Here is a 15,534-nt window from a genome sequence, read left to right as displayed (position 1 = left end):
ACAAACAAAAAAAACCCCGCATATAACACAGTTAATTGACCTGCAGCATATACGCTTTGGGTTTTCTGTTGACATGGTTACCATTAGCTAACTTTGCCGCAAGGTGACATCCTCGAATATTGCCAAAAACCCTATTTTCAGCGACTGTTTACTCACCATTGTCATGGTTGTACGTACGCGTGTGCATCCCCTGGAAGCGAGCGTACGCTAAATAGCATTCGGAATCGTTCAGGTACGAACCTTTTAAAAAAGTTCAAAAGGTACGTGCGAATGTCCACTTTCGCGATTTGGTAAGCTGTGTTCTGATTGGTCAATCTGAAAGGTTACCTGACGCGACCTCCCATAAGGTTTTGTTAGACTGAGGAGTGGAGTGTAACGAAAAGTACTGAAGATAAGTTTACTTAGACTGTTGACTGATTTGCTTCTTCACTATTCTGTGGCGGTTCGGTAGACTAGTTGTGAAAGCATTTGCTCGCCCCACCAGAGACACTTGTTCTATTCCAAGATTGGTACAGTGTATGAATCCCATCTCTGGTGTCCCCGTAGAGTATCGCTGGAATATTGCTAGAAGCGGTGTAGAACCATTTTCACCCTTACCATTCCATAGCTACAGACCAGAACCTCATATCTTTCTCCCTCTCTCTCTCTCTCTGTCCCTCTTTCTCTCCCCCCCCCCCCCCCCCCCCCACACACACACACACACACACACACACCACCACCACCACCACCCACACACAGGACTGAACGCCTTCAATTATACTTGACCACAATGCCTTTCATACCCACAGATCTGAACTCCACTGAACTACGTTATCCCATATCCACCCAACCCACAGAGCAGAATCCCCACTGCATCCCATGACTTCACGCTTAGATTCAGGTATCTTTCTTAACATTGACTTGTACTTAAAACGTAACCCTCCACTATCCAGTTTCATTTTATTTGACTATTGGCAGATTACCGAGACTAATACTCATTATAAGACCATCCACCAAGGCCCCCATTTAAGTGAAGATGCGGTTTTTACAATCCGGTTAACTCTATCTCCATTTCTACAATCCGTAACAGTTGTGTGTAGAATGTTATCGTAGATCACTAAATCCACCCTTGTATAACGTATTAACATAGTTGTAATTGAAACCATGCTGATGCATGCTTGTGCGCTCGCTTGCTCGTTGCTCCCCTCTCGTTCCCAGTTCTATCTTCCTTTGGGAAAGAAGTGGAAACGCCGTATCACATGGGGCATTCAAAGAAGGAAAGCTGCTGTAAGGTAAAGTATGGGTTGGTAAAACGAAAAATCTTGATGTAATAAAGATGTTATAAGGAAACTGTCACGGTGCTGTTTCGAATGTGATAATAATGTTAAACAAGATCGCTGTGTAAGCTTAATAATCTTCAAGGCGACGTTTTCACACCACAGAAGAAAATGTCAGACCTGCATAAATACCTGTAATATTTGAGGTTATTACCAAGAATACAAGAGATGCATTCAATTCTTTGGCGTTTATCATTTAATATTAATATCGGTGTGCTAATATGATTACTTCATCTCTAGTACGCCCAAAGACATTATTGTTTAAGTTAAGCACTTTCGTCTGCATTAAGGTATGAAAATACGACACCGTACATTATTTATTGTCCGTAAAGAGGAATTAGTTTATATACGGGACGTATCTTATCCCAGCAAAAAATGCAATATTCTATCTTTCAAATGCTGCGGTAATTCTTAAGCAATATGCGCAGGTGCACAAGCGACATTACGAGGACATTGTTCGCTTTTGTATTAAAAAAAGAGAGAAATGGGTTCTCGTTCTTGCTCAGTTTGATTGCGAATGATTTGAATGCGACAGTGAGAAGAGGATGCAAACTAGATTACTTTCGTATTTAGGGCTTTTAAATGAGAAGAGGTGGGACTTTATTAAGGATAAGTAATTTCGTGCACTGTTGTGGAACAGAACGTGCCACTGGATAAACAGCTGCTTATTAACGACGTATTTCAGCTCGCTAAGTGAATAGGCGGAGGCAATGATATAACTATACCAATATCTGCGACGTGTGTTCGTAATTCTTCCTCGCGTGTGTCACTTTAAATGGAAGACATTCTATCATTATCCTTTTGTTAGACTGGTAAATCTACACGTTGCTATTGAATGCAGATTACACCAGTTCTGTAACCAGCCAAGCCTGTAGCAGAGAATTCAGCGTTCGATTATGTCACATACGAGTCTTAGGTCTCATATCCTCAAGTTTCAGTTTGATAAACCTTCACTGACTAAAACAGACCATTCCATAACCACCCTGCATTTACTTTTATTGCAACATTGCTGAAATGTGTGATACCCATTTCTGGTTCTGTATTCCGTCATATTTGCTGGGAGAAAACCCAATCTGAAACAATAAACATTCGCATACTTGCATATTTACCCGAGTTATTCAGCACCCTCGTTAACCTGTAAGTACAGCATGATATGAATATTCTCACATGTGCAGATTAAGGAACTGATTGACGCCGTTCATAACTGGACATTAGTAATGTTTCTTATGCCTACTATTGACTTTAGTATCAGTCTACAGTGAGCACAACAAGCTAATCCCCAAGATAGACATGAGTATCAAGATACGTCTGTTTGGTAGTGGCGATGGGAAAATTTACACACATCCGCTTTCTGCTTCAAACTGCTCCTCTGTCGTATATGCACAAATGTTTCATTCGGATAGTTTTTGGAATGCGGATGTTAGATACATACGCGTGACATGAAGACCAACAAGCTCTCCACGTGCAAGTCCCGGTGGTTTTATCAGAATTACAGAGCTATTAATAAACATACGCTTCTGTAACTGGAATTCTAGCACATATTTCTCATTATTTGCTTCACCCTCGTAAAGTACTGGAAATTGAGATTTTGATATTTGCACGTGTTTAAATTCTAGCAAATACGTGGGTCCTTTGTTTTTATCTGGTTAAAATTCAGATATTTGCAGACCGCCGCCCCGCCGCCATATAGGCGGAATATTGCTGAAAAAGTGATTGAAAAACAAACCAGCCATACCAAAATCCAAGTATTTCTGTTTGACCCGTTTAAATTCATCTAATGCGGACTCAAAACACAGATGGCGATGGAACGTACCCTTAGAATGTGGTACCATTCAGAAAATTAAAATGAATGTTAGTTTTCGTGGATTAAGTGGAATAATCAAGGTTGAAGCCGTATGTTTGGAACATTGTCTTCCATTGTACAAATACGGAGTGAACGTGAAGAGATCGAAGTTGTGATCGAAGTTGTCTTAACCCTTCAACTGACCAATGAAGCTGTCAAGGAGCCATTGACTAGTTAGCTGAGAAATACTTGCACTGAGAGTACTTGAGAAGACATGTTCAGTAATTTTGTTAAGTAGGGCCACTTTGTAGAACATTTCTCTTTTCCGTTATGAACCTGTTTTCTTGAATAATCTAATGACGTGTGTGGACAGTGCACAACCTGAACGAGCCCCGTTGACCACCGCGTCCGATCAAGTTTATGTCCCAATGATTGAGGGCATCCGGTGTGAGCCAATACATCGTCCTATGTGTTGTTGATCACCTGTGAAATAAAGTCCATTGTGAAAGGTAACTATTGAAAGAAATGTCATCCCAGGGTGACCCATTTTAACGACTCTGCTTTGAAATCATTCAGAAGGACCTGATGCTAAAACTAGACAAATGGGACCTTTTTAGATCAAGGACCATTAAGGCTGACTATAAGTACTTTCCGATATTTTATAAATGATCTGGCATGTGTTGACACACACTTTTCACTGTACGAACAGGACCATCTAGAGGAGATTCAGCTGGGTTCGACTCCCGGGGTTCTGTACAGTGTCTGGTCGGTGATGTCACATGTGTTCAAACAAGTGAAGAGATGTTTTGGGTTAGGGTCAGAAACGTATCCTTATTGGTATATTTCTGCTACATGGTGATCTCGTCATTGTCTTCTAATTGTCTTAATTGTGTGTCTTCTTCAACTCGTTGGAAAGAGTAACACTGACTTTCAGCTGGTATATCTAGCGATCGTCTCGGGAAATAGTAATTATAACTGTATGAATGGGTATTGTTTAAAATAATACCTTAGGATTGTGCAGTTTCTCTGCACGGTAGCTGTCATGAGACTCAGCATTGGGACAGTCAATAAGCTTTGTACACCAATGATACAAGTTTGTCTGATCAATGACGACGAGAACTTAGTATGGCTTTGCCAACACCTTCGTCAGTGTCTTAGCACTAATCCATATTCATATTTTTAAGGGCTGTTCTGTCTGACACGCCCAACGACATCTGTTTCTTTTGACATTTTCAAGTATGCTGAAATGTTATTAACAAAGAACGTTAACATAGCTATACAGATACGCAGAAATATAATTAAATCAGATAATAAGACTAATTAACTATCAACAAGAATTGGACCAGCTGACTGACGATATTGTATTCTTGCCTCTTTCCCGCTCCACTACCGACGACAATAACACAATAATAATTTAGGAATTAAACATGGTTAACAGAAAATCATCTCAATTGATAAAGCACCTCACAGGATAAGGTATGGAGGTGAAATCATTTGTTTCATTCCACGACACTATTCGTAATGTTATTTATTTAGTATGAAATATTTAGTATGAATTATTTGGGTAAAAAATGTTCAATGTGACGCTGTGAAGCCAATTTCTGGAGTCACGAATATTGCTAAAAGCGGCGTAAAACCAACTCACTCACTCAGTGTGACTCGGATCGACGGCGTCATACATAACAGGATCGAGAACGTAGGGTGTTATCACATGAGGGGTCCTCAAACATACCTTAATTGTGCTACATATGTGTAAGTAACGATAACTTAAGTGTTTCAGCAGGTGTTTTCCTAGATGAGGGCTGTTAAAACGTATTCGCTGCTATTGTGGCAGTGAGTGAGTATTGTTTAGCACCGCAGAAGAACCGGTGTAAGCCATCCCCTGAGATATAGTTGTGAAACAGTTGTGGTTTGTTTGAACGCCTGGTGTCTGGAGTGTGGGTTCTCTTACCTCGAGTCTAACAGTAAAAGAAAACATTTATACTGCAAGTACAAACCAAACTAACAACTTCGTTCAAACACATGCGCGCGCGCACACAGGGGCATGATGAGACTATTGTAAATTATATCAGTTTCTCTGATGTACAAAATGCTTTGTGTGACAAGTTCGTTTCTTCTTTCCACGAAATCATACCCTATTTCTTCAAACAGTCATGCTTCACGTAACATACATCCGCCGACATGTCCACAGATATTTTGAAATGTTTGTCCGAAACAATAAATACAATGCTACTTGATTCACATCAAAATTTGAAAGTCTATGGCAACAAATTGATTTTGCCGTAACTTCCACAAACGTAAGATGCTACATCAATCTGGCGTGTTTAGCTCTCACGAGCATTTGTCCTCCAGTTCGATCCAAATCTTGGGGATGTTACGAGCCACCGAAGTCAAGACCAGAAAACCTTGGGAATATAGATCATCTTTAAATCGATTTGCAAGTGTCGTCTTGAGAGTGTGCACACATTGACTCATGTTGTTTCATTCTTTAACAAGATGGGATTAGGACACGGACCGGTGGTTTGCTTTTACTTGGCAGATCAATGGCTCACCGAAGGATAATACATTTCAATCCTTGTCGCGATGTCTAAAGTTACAAAAAGTGCAGACATCAATTTATTATTCGTCTTTAACGATCATTCCAAAAAAATACGGACTAACAGCCACATGCGTGCTTGTTACCGTGGCTGGAGCTAATGATCAGAATGTATTTGTAATTTAACAGGAGATAATAGGCTCATTTAATAATATTCCATTGTAGGCCGTGCATATTTTATGTGTTTCTGATCTACGGTCTCAACAAACAAAATGCGGGTGCACTCGACAACATTCTAGGTACATTTCTGTAAGGAGGCGAGTCTGGACTAGATAATCTGATGGTTCAGGGGTGAGCATCGATCCAAGTCGTCAGGGTATCCACCGATGGGCAGACAGTACGCCCACTGAGACAAAACGTCCTGGGACAAAAAGAAACCCCAAGCTAAATGCCTCCATGACAAAAAGCCCTTGCAAAATTCTCCCCATAGGATAAAGCACCCTTAGAGTTGATTCTGATGAGCGGAAGAAACCGGCAGATGGTAACATGATGTTTTCTAAGCAATTCCGCCCACTGCTGACAGAAATCTTGTGCACCCAACCTCTTCTGTGACGATGTTGGGTCTCAGCTGCCGACCACAATCCTGGACTGAGTTCACCCTGCATTCCCAGGTTTTATCTGTGTGGGAAAGCGAGCTAGTGAGTCAAGGTTTACGTCAACTCAGCAATGTACTGCGCGTCGAGTGAGTGAGTGAGCGAGTATGGTTTGACGCCCAATTTATTCTCAGCAGAAATATGCTTCACACATTGTATCCATGTGGTGAATCGAACCCGACTCTTCAGCGTGACAAACGAACGCATTAACCACTGGACTACCTCACCGCCCGTTGAAGTTTTGTTCCCCGGAAATGTATTGACGGAAACTTGAGTCCCTGATGCAAGGTCTAGTCCCCTACAAAGATGTAGTAAAAGTTTTCTAAAGGAGATGAAATCAGCCCAGACAAAGTTCAAAGACACTACACTCGATATGATACAATAATCATTAAGGTAATCCATTTTAGGATGTAGAGGGTTTTCTCAGCAATATATGAGCCAGGTAAAGAGGTGTTAAACTCAGGTGTTTTGTTCAGCTGCATCAGAATTAATCAGAAGGTCCAACGTTAAAGTCTCGAAAGCTAGGCCAAGTCAAAGTGTCCTTCAAATGGACAATTTAACACCTCGTATTTGTGGCTATGACTGCAGACAAGGTGTACATTTCATAATGTATGCTATACATTTTTATGATCTGATGTGTATGCTCCTGTCTCATGAACGTCAGTTTTGGAGTAAAAAACTGCGGTTTGTAAACTTGTTTCTGGACACATAGCTACACATAACGACACATAGCGACCAATGATGACTCCTAGCTACACAAGACGACACATAGTGACACTTAACGACACATAGCAACCAAAGGTGACATCTAGCTACACATGACGGCACATAGCGATACTTAACGACACAGCGACCAATGGTGACGTCTAGCTACACAAGACGAGACATAGCCACCCCACTGTTTTTTTAAAAACTGAATTTAGAACTGAAGGTCACAGACCCAATGTGAGGTGTATGTAATGTTCAACAGCAGAGCTGAGTTCTCGTCATAAGAACTTGACAAATGAACAAGGCACTATTTACAATCAATGTACAGCCAACAGTTGACAGTCAGTGGTTAAATTGATGTTAAAAGGTGGTTCGTAAAATACCTGGATACACATACGCTTCTGGTTAATGAGCGAGTATCGCATTACGCCACTTTATCAGTATTCCAATAATATTTCTAAGACTCTAAGATTACTGTAGTGATTTGTAATGTACGTAATTATACTCTCACACTGCAGCATTGTTATGGCAATTTAGGCTTAGAAACCTTAAATCACAGAAAACTGGACAAAACTGGGATACGGATTTTTAATGTCATAATATTGATATAATCTATAGATGGTTGTCACTTGAAATTAAACAATGAATAAATAAATGTACAGGACACCACTCCTGTATAAAACGTGATGACCTGCGATGACCACTTGTATAAAACGTGATGACCTGCGATGACCACTCTTTTATAAAACGTGATGACCTGCGATGACCACTCTTGGAAATAATGTATGAATGACTCTTACATGTTTTTCTGTCTATGTTGTAAAACAAGAATTAAATAAAACTACAGGAAGCCACTCTTGTATACAACTTGACGACCTATGACGACCTCTCGTTGCTTAACGTCCAGCGGTGATCGTGTTCACTCCAGTCACTCAGCCTCTAAACAATCGTGCCTGGACCAGAAAATCCAGTGATCAGTGTCATGAGACACGACAATTTCACTGACTCAGCCATTTGTTTGGAGCAGTTTGGAAAGTTTTGCATAATGACCTGTAGGTGAGTCTCTTGTGTTTCTTGCTCGGAGAACGATGACGTGAAGTCATCATAATGGTTTAAACAGTGCGTGTATCTGTTTTCTGAATTGGAGAGGAACACCTTTTTATGGTTTCTGAATTGTTTTTGACAACATTTTGTTATTTGCCTTTTTATGTGACATTTAGAAGGTGGTGGGGTGAAGAGCGAGGATCGTTCTGTGAATACTCTAATACAGAATTTGTATATCCCGAAACGTTCATTTTGTATTCGACAAATGTGGGACCTGGCAATAGCATAACCTTGAGGCAGGCACTCTACCGATACATCGAGTCAGCTAAAACGACAGATGGCAGTTTCACGTGCTGTAGCAGATTGTGACGCAATACAAATCATGTTTACAATCTGAATCCGGTCATAGGGCCTACGAAAACACCCAGCAGTCAAGGTCGGTCACGCCCACTTGCAAACACCTGGGACAGCTCTCCAGTGACCTTATGACCTTAGTTAAAACCGTCAAGATGTGTCATTTTGAACAAAAATACGATTCAGTTTGGGAATATATTTATCACATGTCTGATACCGTACAGTTGAAAATGTAGCTGAAACAAAAGTGATTTGTCCTAGTTCTCGTTAGTTGAAAGTGCACATCTGCAATATTTCTATATCTCTGGACCTCCTTTCACAAACTAGAAAGGTGATCGTAAGTCACAATGCAAGTGCAATGTTAAAGAATGGGAGATACGGTTAACCTTAGTAAAGGTTGCTTAGAGTCCCTGGTCTTTAATAAAAAACAAATCAGGCTCATTCACACCTCAGTGGGGTGCTGATTCTCCGGTATCGTGGTTATTTCCCCTGGTAACGGGATGTGTTTGGGCAACTTCTGGCGTAATTAAATTGTAAGACGTTCATATGCCCTGGAAGATGGCGATTCTTTGGCCGAGGTACCGATTTTTACAGGTACTGTACTCCACCTAGCGTAAGGACGATATGCAGCCCCTTGTGCAGACGCCAGTACACCCACGTATTACATGATAATACACTCTCAGTGCAGAGGGTATTACACCCAGCTAACAGATGGTATTATACTCAGTGTGGAGACGATATTACGCTCGGTGAGCAAATGATAATATTCACAGCGCTTAGACGATATTACGCTCCGCGAGCAGGTGATAATATTCACAGCGCCTAGACGATAATACGCTCGGCGAGCAGGTGATAATATTCACAACACTCAAACGATATTACGCTCGGTGAGCAGGTGATAATATTCACAGCGCCTAGACGATAATACGCTCGGCGAGCAGGTGATAATATTCACAGCGCCTAGACGATAATACGCTCGGCGAGCAGGTGATAATATTCACAACACTCAAACGATATTACGCTCGGTGAGCAAATGATAATATTCAGAACGCTTAGACGATAATACGGTCGGCGAGCAGGTGATAATATTCACAACACTCAAACGATATTACGCTCGGCGAGCAGGTGATAATATTCACAACACTCAAACGATATTACGCTCGGCGAGCAGATGATAATATTCACAACACTCAAACGATATTACGCTCGGCGAGCAGGTGATAATACACCTGGCGTGAAGACTATAATACGCTCAGCTAGCAGATGGTGCTATACTCGGCGTGGAGATGATAATACCGACAGCTGGCAGATGGTTCTACACCCTTCGTGCAGACAGACGATACTTTACCCACCGCGTGTAGACGATCTTATGCCCAGCTAGCCCAGTGTAGATGATATCACGTCCTGCTTGCAGATAACACTACCCACAGCGTGTAGCCAATATTGCGGCCATCTTGCAGATGGTACTACTCATGGCTTGAAGATGACATTACGCACAGTTTGCAGATGGTACTACCAATGACTTGTAGATGACATTATGCCCGGCATGTAGAGGGTACTACGCAGAGCGTGTAGATGACATTACGCCCAGCTAGCAGATGGTACTACCCACAGCGTGTAGATGACATTACGCCCAGCTAGCAGATGGTACTACCCACATCGTGTAGACGACATTACGCCCAGCTAGCAGATGGTACTACCCACATCGTGTAGATGACATTACGCCCAGCTAGCAGATGGTACTACCCACATCGTGTAGACGACATTACGCCCAGCTAGCAGATGGTACTACCCACAGCGTGTAGATGACATTACGCCCAGCTAGCAGATGGTACTACCCACAGCGTGTAGATGACATTACGCCCAGCTAGCAGATGGTACTACCCACATCGTGTAGATGACATTACGCCCAGCTAGCAGATGGTACTACCCACAGCGTGTAGATGACATTACGCCCAGCTAGCAGATGGTACTACCCACAGCGTGTAGATGACATTACGCCCAGCTAGCAGATGGTACTACCCACATCGTGTAGATGACATTACGCCCAGCTAGCAGATGGTACTACCCACATCGTGTAGATGACATTACGCCCAGCTAGCAGATGGTACTACCCACATCGTGTAGATGACATTACGCCCAGCTAGCAGATGGTACTACCCACATCGTGTAGATGACATTACGCCCAGCTAGCAGATGGTACTACCCACATCGTGTAGATGACATTACGCCCAGCTAGCAGATGGTACTACCCACAGCGTGTAGATGACATTACGCCCAGCTAGCAGATGGTACTACCCACGGTGTTTAGACGAAATTTTCGTTTCAATTTCTGTTTTTGATTCAGCTGACACAGTAAATCTTTTTTTCTATACGTTTCTATACGTACTTATAGTTCATCCTTTATTGGTGGTGAATAATAAGAAATATACTGATGATAATATAATTTTAAAAAAATTACAATAAAAATAATGAAATCTGTATTGATTAGTTAGGACGAGACATGGATGTGACAGATTACCATATTGCATATCATTAATAGGAGACATCTACATTTTCCTTCAAGTACTATAAGCGCTGCTGGTATATTATTTGCGCAAACGCTTTCAGATCATAGAATATTTGTCTAGGACCAAGTCGGGAATTTCTTTGAAGACTACGATTGCACCTGTTCATTTTCAACTCATTATGACCCATGAAAGTCACCCATGCTTGCCATAAAAGGCGACTGTGCTTGTCGCAAGAGGCGACTAACGTGATCGGGTGATCAGGCTCGCTAACTGGTTGACACGTCATCGGTTCCTAATTGGGAACACGTGTTTTCTCAACACCTCACGCCAGGAAACGCAACTGGTGCTTTTTGACGTGCAAAACCCCCTGAACAGGTGGGATTCTTTAAACTGGGGTATCTTCAAGATAGTCAACCATCAACCAACCCTTGCTTCTAGTGAGAAGCACAGAAAGATGAAAACGTAGATTGAAATGATTTGCTAGGGTCTGAGGTCATGATAAATTACACTCCACGTCGTACTCCTTCTAAAGAAAATGTCAGTGTAGTGTCAATGGCATGTCATTGTAACCTACTGGCACACATGTTACAATATGCTATTGTAACATGCAGTATGTTACACAGCAATACTGAAGGCGATAGATTTGATTTCATGATTTCTGTTATGAGATCATGAGTTAGAACGTCTGTTACCAGTGGTACAAAAGGAAACGACAGATGGAATATTAGCGAGTGCGGTGCAAAACTAACCCCCCTCACTCACCCGTGTATTTTATAAATGTCTACTTCACTGTATGGTGCACTGGAGCTGATTCGAAGTGAGATAAGTAAAGTGCAGTGGGGCTGAGTGGAGGTGAGATGAGTATGGTGCATCAGAGTTGAGTGGAGGTGAGATGAGTATGGTGCATTAGAGCTGAGTGGACGTGAGATGAGCATGGTGCATTAGAGCTGAGTGGAGGTGAGATGAGTATGGTGCATTAGAGCTGAGTGGACGTGAGATGAGCATGGTGCATTAAAGCTGAGTGGAGGTGAGATGAGTATGGTGCACTGGAACTGAATGGAGGTGAGATGAGTATGGTGCATCAGAGCTGAGTGGAGGTGAGATGATTATGGTGCATTAGAGCTGAGTGGAGGTGAGATGTGGATGGTGCATTAGAGCTGAGTGGAGGTGAGATGAGTATGCTGTACTGGAGCTGAGTGGAGGTGAGATGAGTATCGTTCTCTGCATCTGAGTGGAGGTGAGATGAGTATGGTGCACTGGAGCTGAGTGGAGGTGAGATGAGTATCGTTCCCTGGAGCTGAGTGGAGGTGAGATGAGTATGGTGTACTGGAGCTGAGTGGAGGTGAGATGAGTACCGTTCTCTGGATCTGAGTGGAGGTGAGATGAGTATGGTGCACTGGAGGTGAGTCGAGGTGAGATGAGTATGGTGCATTAGAGCCGAGTGGAGGTGAGATGAGTATGGTGCATTAGAGTTGAGTGGAGGTGAGATGAGTATGGTGCACTGGAGCTGAGTGGAGGTGAGATGAGTATCGTTCTCTGGAATTGAGTGGAGCTGAGATGAGTGTGGTGGACTGGAGCTGAGTGGAGGTGATATGAGTATGGTGCATTGGAGTTGAGTGGAGGTGAGATGAGTATGGTGCATTAGAGTTGAGTGGAGGTGAGATGAGTATGGTGCATTAGAGCTGGGTAGAGTTGGGATGAGTGTAGTGCTTTACAGCTGAGTGGAGGTGACATGAGTATAGTGCACTGGAGCTGAGTGGAGGTGAGATGAGTATGGAGCATTGGAGTTGAGTGGAGGTGAGATGAGTATGGTGCATTAGAGCTGGGTAGAGTTGGGATGAGTGTAGTGCTTTACAGCTGAGTGGAGGTGACATGAGTATAGTGCACTGGAGCTGAGTGGAGGTGAGATGAGTATGGTGCACTGCAGCTCCGTGGAGGCGAGATGAGTATAATGCACTGGAGCTGAGTGGAAGTGAGATTAGTATGGTGCATTAGAGCTGAGTAGAGGTGAGATGAGTATTGAGCATAGGAGTTGAGTGGAGGTGAGATGAGTATAGTGCACTGGAATTGAGTGGAGGTGAGATGAGTATAGTACATTACAGCTGAGTGGAGGTGAGATGAGTATGGTGCACTGTAGGTGAGTGGAGGGGAGATGAGTATAGTGCATCGGAGGTAAGTGGAGATGAGATGAGTATAGTGCACTGGAGCTGAGTGGAGATGAGATGACTTTAGTGAACTGGAGCTGAGTGGAGGTGAGATGAGTATGGTGCACTGTAGCTGAGTGGAGGTGAGATGAGTATAGTGCATTAGAGCTGAGCGGAGGTGAGATGAGTATGGTGCACTGTAGCTGAGTGGAGGTGAGATGAGTATGGTGCATTAGAGTTGAGTGGAGGGGAGATGAGTACTGAGCATTGGAATTGAGTGGAGGTGAGATGAGTATAGTGCACCGGAATTGAGTGGAGGTGAGATGAGTATAGTACATTACAACTGAGTGGAGGTGAGATGAGTATGGTGCATTGTAGGTGAGTGGAGGTGAGATGAGTATGGTGCATTGGAGGTAAGTGGAGATGAGATGACTATAGTGCACTGGAGCTGAGTGGAGGTGAGATGAGTATGGTGCACTGTAGCTCAGTGGAGGTGAGATGAGTATAGTGCAGGTGCATTAGAGCTGAGTGGAGGTGATATGAGTATGGTGCATTAGAGGGGAGTGGAGGTGAGATGAGCATAGTGCATTACAGCTGAGTGGAGGCGAGATGAGTATGGTGCACTGCAGCTGAGTGGAGGTGAGATGAGTATAGTTCACTGGAGCTGAGCGGAGGTGAGATAAGTATTGTGCACTGGAGATGAGATGAGGATGGTACAATAGAGCTGATTGGAGGTGAGATGAGTATAGTGCACTGGAATTGAGTGGAGGTGAGATGAGTATAGTGGATTACAAGTGAGTGGAGGTGAAATAAGTATGGTGTATTAGAGCTGAGTGGAGGTGAGATGAGTATAGTGCATTACAACAGTGTGATGAGTATAGTGCACTGGAGGTGAGTGGAGATGAGACGAGTATACTGCACTGGAGCTGAGTGGAGATGAGATGAGTATAGTGCACTGGAGCTGAGTGGAGGTGAGATGAGTATAGTGCACTGGAGCTGAGTGGAGGCGAGATGAGTATATTGAATGAGAGCTGGGTGGAGGTGATATGAGTATGGTGCATTACAGCTGAGTGGAGATGAGTTGACTATAGTGCACTGGAGCTGAGTGGAGGTGAGATGAGTATGGTGCACAGGAGCTGAGTGGAGGTGAGATGAGTATAGTGCATTAGAGCTGAGTGGAGGCGAGATGAGTATAGTGCACTGGAGCTGAGTGGAGGTGAGATGAGTATAGTACATTACAGCTTAGTGGAGGTGAGATGACTATAGTGCACTGGAGGTGAGTGGAGGTGAGTTGAGTATAGTACATTACAGCTGAGTGGAGGTGAGATGACTATAGTGCACTGGAGGTGAGCGGAGGTGAGATGAGTATAGTGCAATGGAGCTGAGTGGAGGCGAGATGAGTATATTGCATGAGAGCTGGGTGGAGGTGATATGAGTATGGTGCATTACAGCTGAGTGGAGGCGAGATGAGTATGGTGCACTGGAGCTGGGTGGAGGTGAGATGAGTATGGTGCATTACAGCTGAGTGGAGGCGAGATGAGTATAGTGCATTACAGATGAGTGGTGGCGTGATGAGTATGGTGCACAGTTGGTGAGTGGAGGTGGGATGAGTATAGTGCACTGGGGCTAAGTGAAGGTGAGATGAGTATGGTGCCTTAGAGCTGAGTGGAGGTGAGATGAGTATTGAGCACTGGAGGTGAGTGGAGGTGAGAAGAGTATGGTGCATTAGAGCTGAGTAGAGTTGGGATGAGTATAGGGCATTACAGCTGAGTGGAGTTGAGATGAGTATGGAGCACTGGAGCTGAGTGGAGGTGAGATGAGTATAGTGCATTAGAGCTGAGTGGAGTTGATATGAGTATGGTGCATTAGAGCTGAGTGGAGGTGATATGAGTATGGTGCATTAGAGCTGAGTGGAGGTGAGATGAGTATCGTGCATTAGAGCTGAGTGGAGGCGAGATGAGTATAGTGCACTGGAGCTGAGTGGAGGTGAGATAAGTATTGTGCACTGGAGATGAGATGAAGATGGTACATTAGAGCTGATTGGAGGTGAGATGAGTATAGTGCACTGGAATTGAGTGGAGGTGAGATGAGTATAGTACATTACAGCTGAGTGGAGGTGAGATGAGTATGGTTCACTGTAGGTGAGTAGAGGTGAGATGAGTATGGTGCACTATAGGTGAGTGGAGGTGAGATGAGTATGGTGCACTGGAGGTAAGTGGAGATGAGATGACTATAGTGCACTGGAGCTGAGTGGAGATGAGATGACTATAGTGTGTTGGAGCTGAGTGGAGGTGAGATGAGTATGGTGCACTGGAGCTGAGTGGGGGTGGGATGAGTATAGTGCATTAGAGTTGAGTGGAGGTGATATGAGTATGGTGCAGGTGCATTAGAGCTGAGTGGAGGTGATATGAGTATGGTGCATTAGAGGTGAGTGGAGGTGAGATGAGCATAGTACATTACAGCTGATTGGAGGTGAGATGAGTATG

The sequence above is a fragment of the Haliotis asinina genome, chromosome 4, assembly GCF_037392515.1.
Source record: "Haliotis asinina isolate JCU_RB_2024 chromosome 4, JCU_Hal_asi_v2, whole genome shotgun sequence".
Classification (NCBI taxonomy): Eukaryota; Metazoa; Mollusca; class Gastropoda; order Lepetellida; family Haliotidae; genus Haliotis; species Haliotis asinina.
This window is presented reverse-complemented; position numbering follows the sequence as displayed.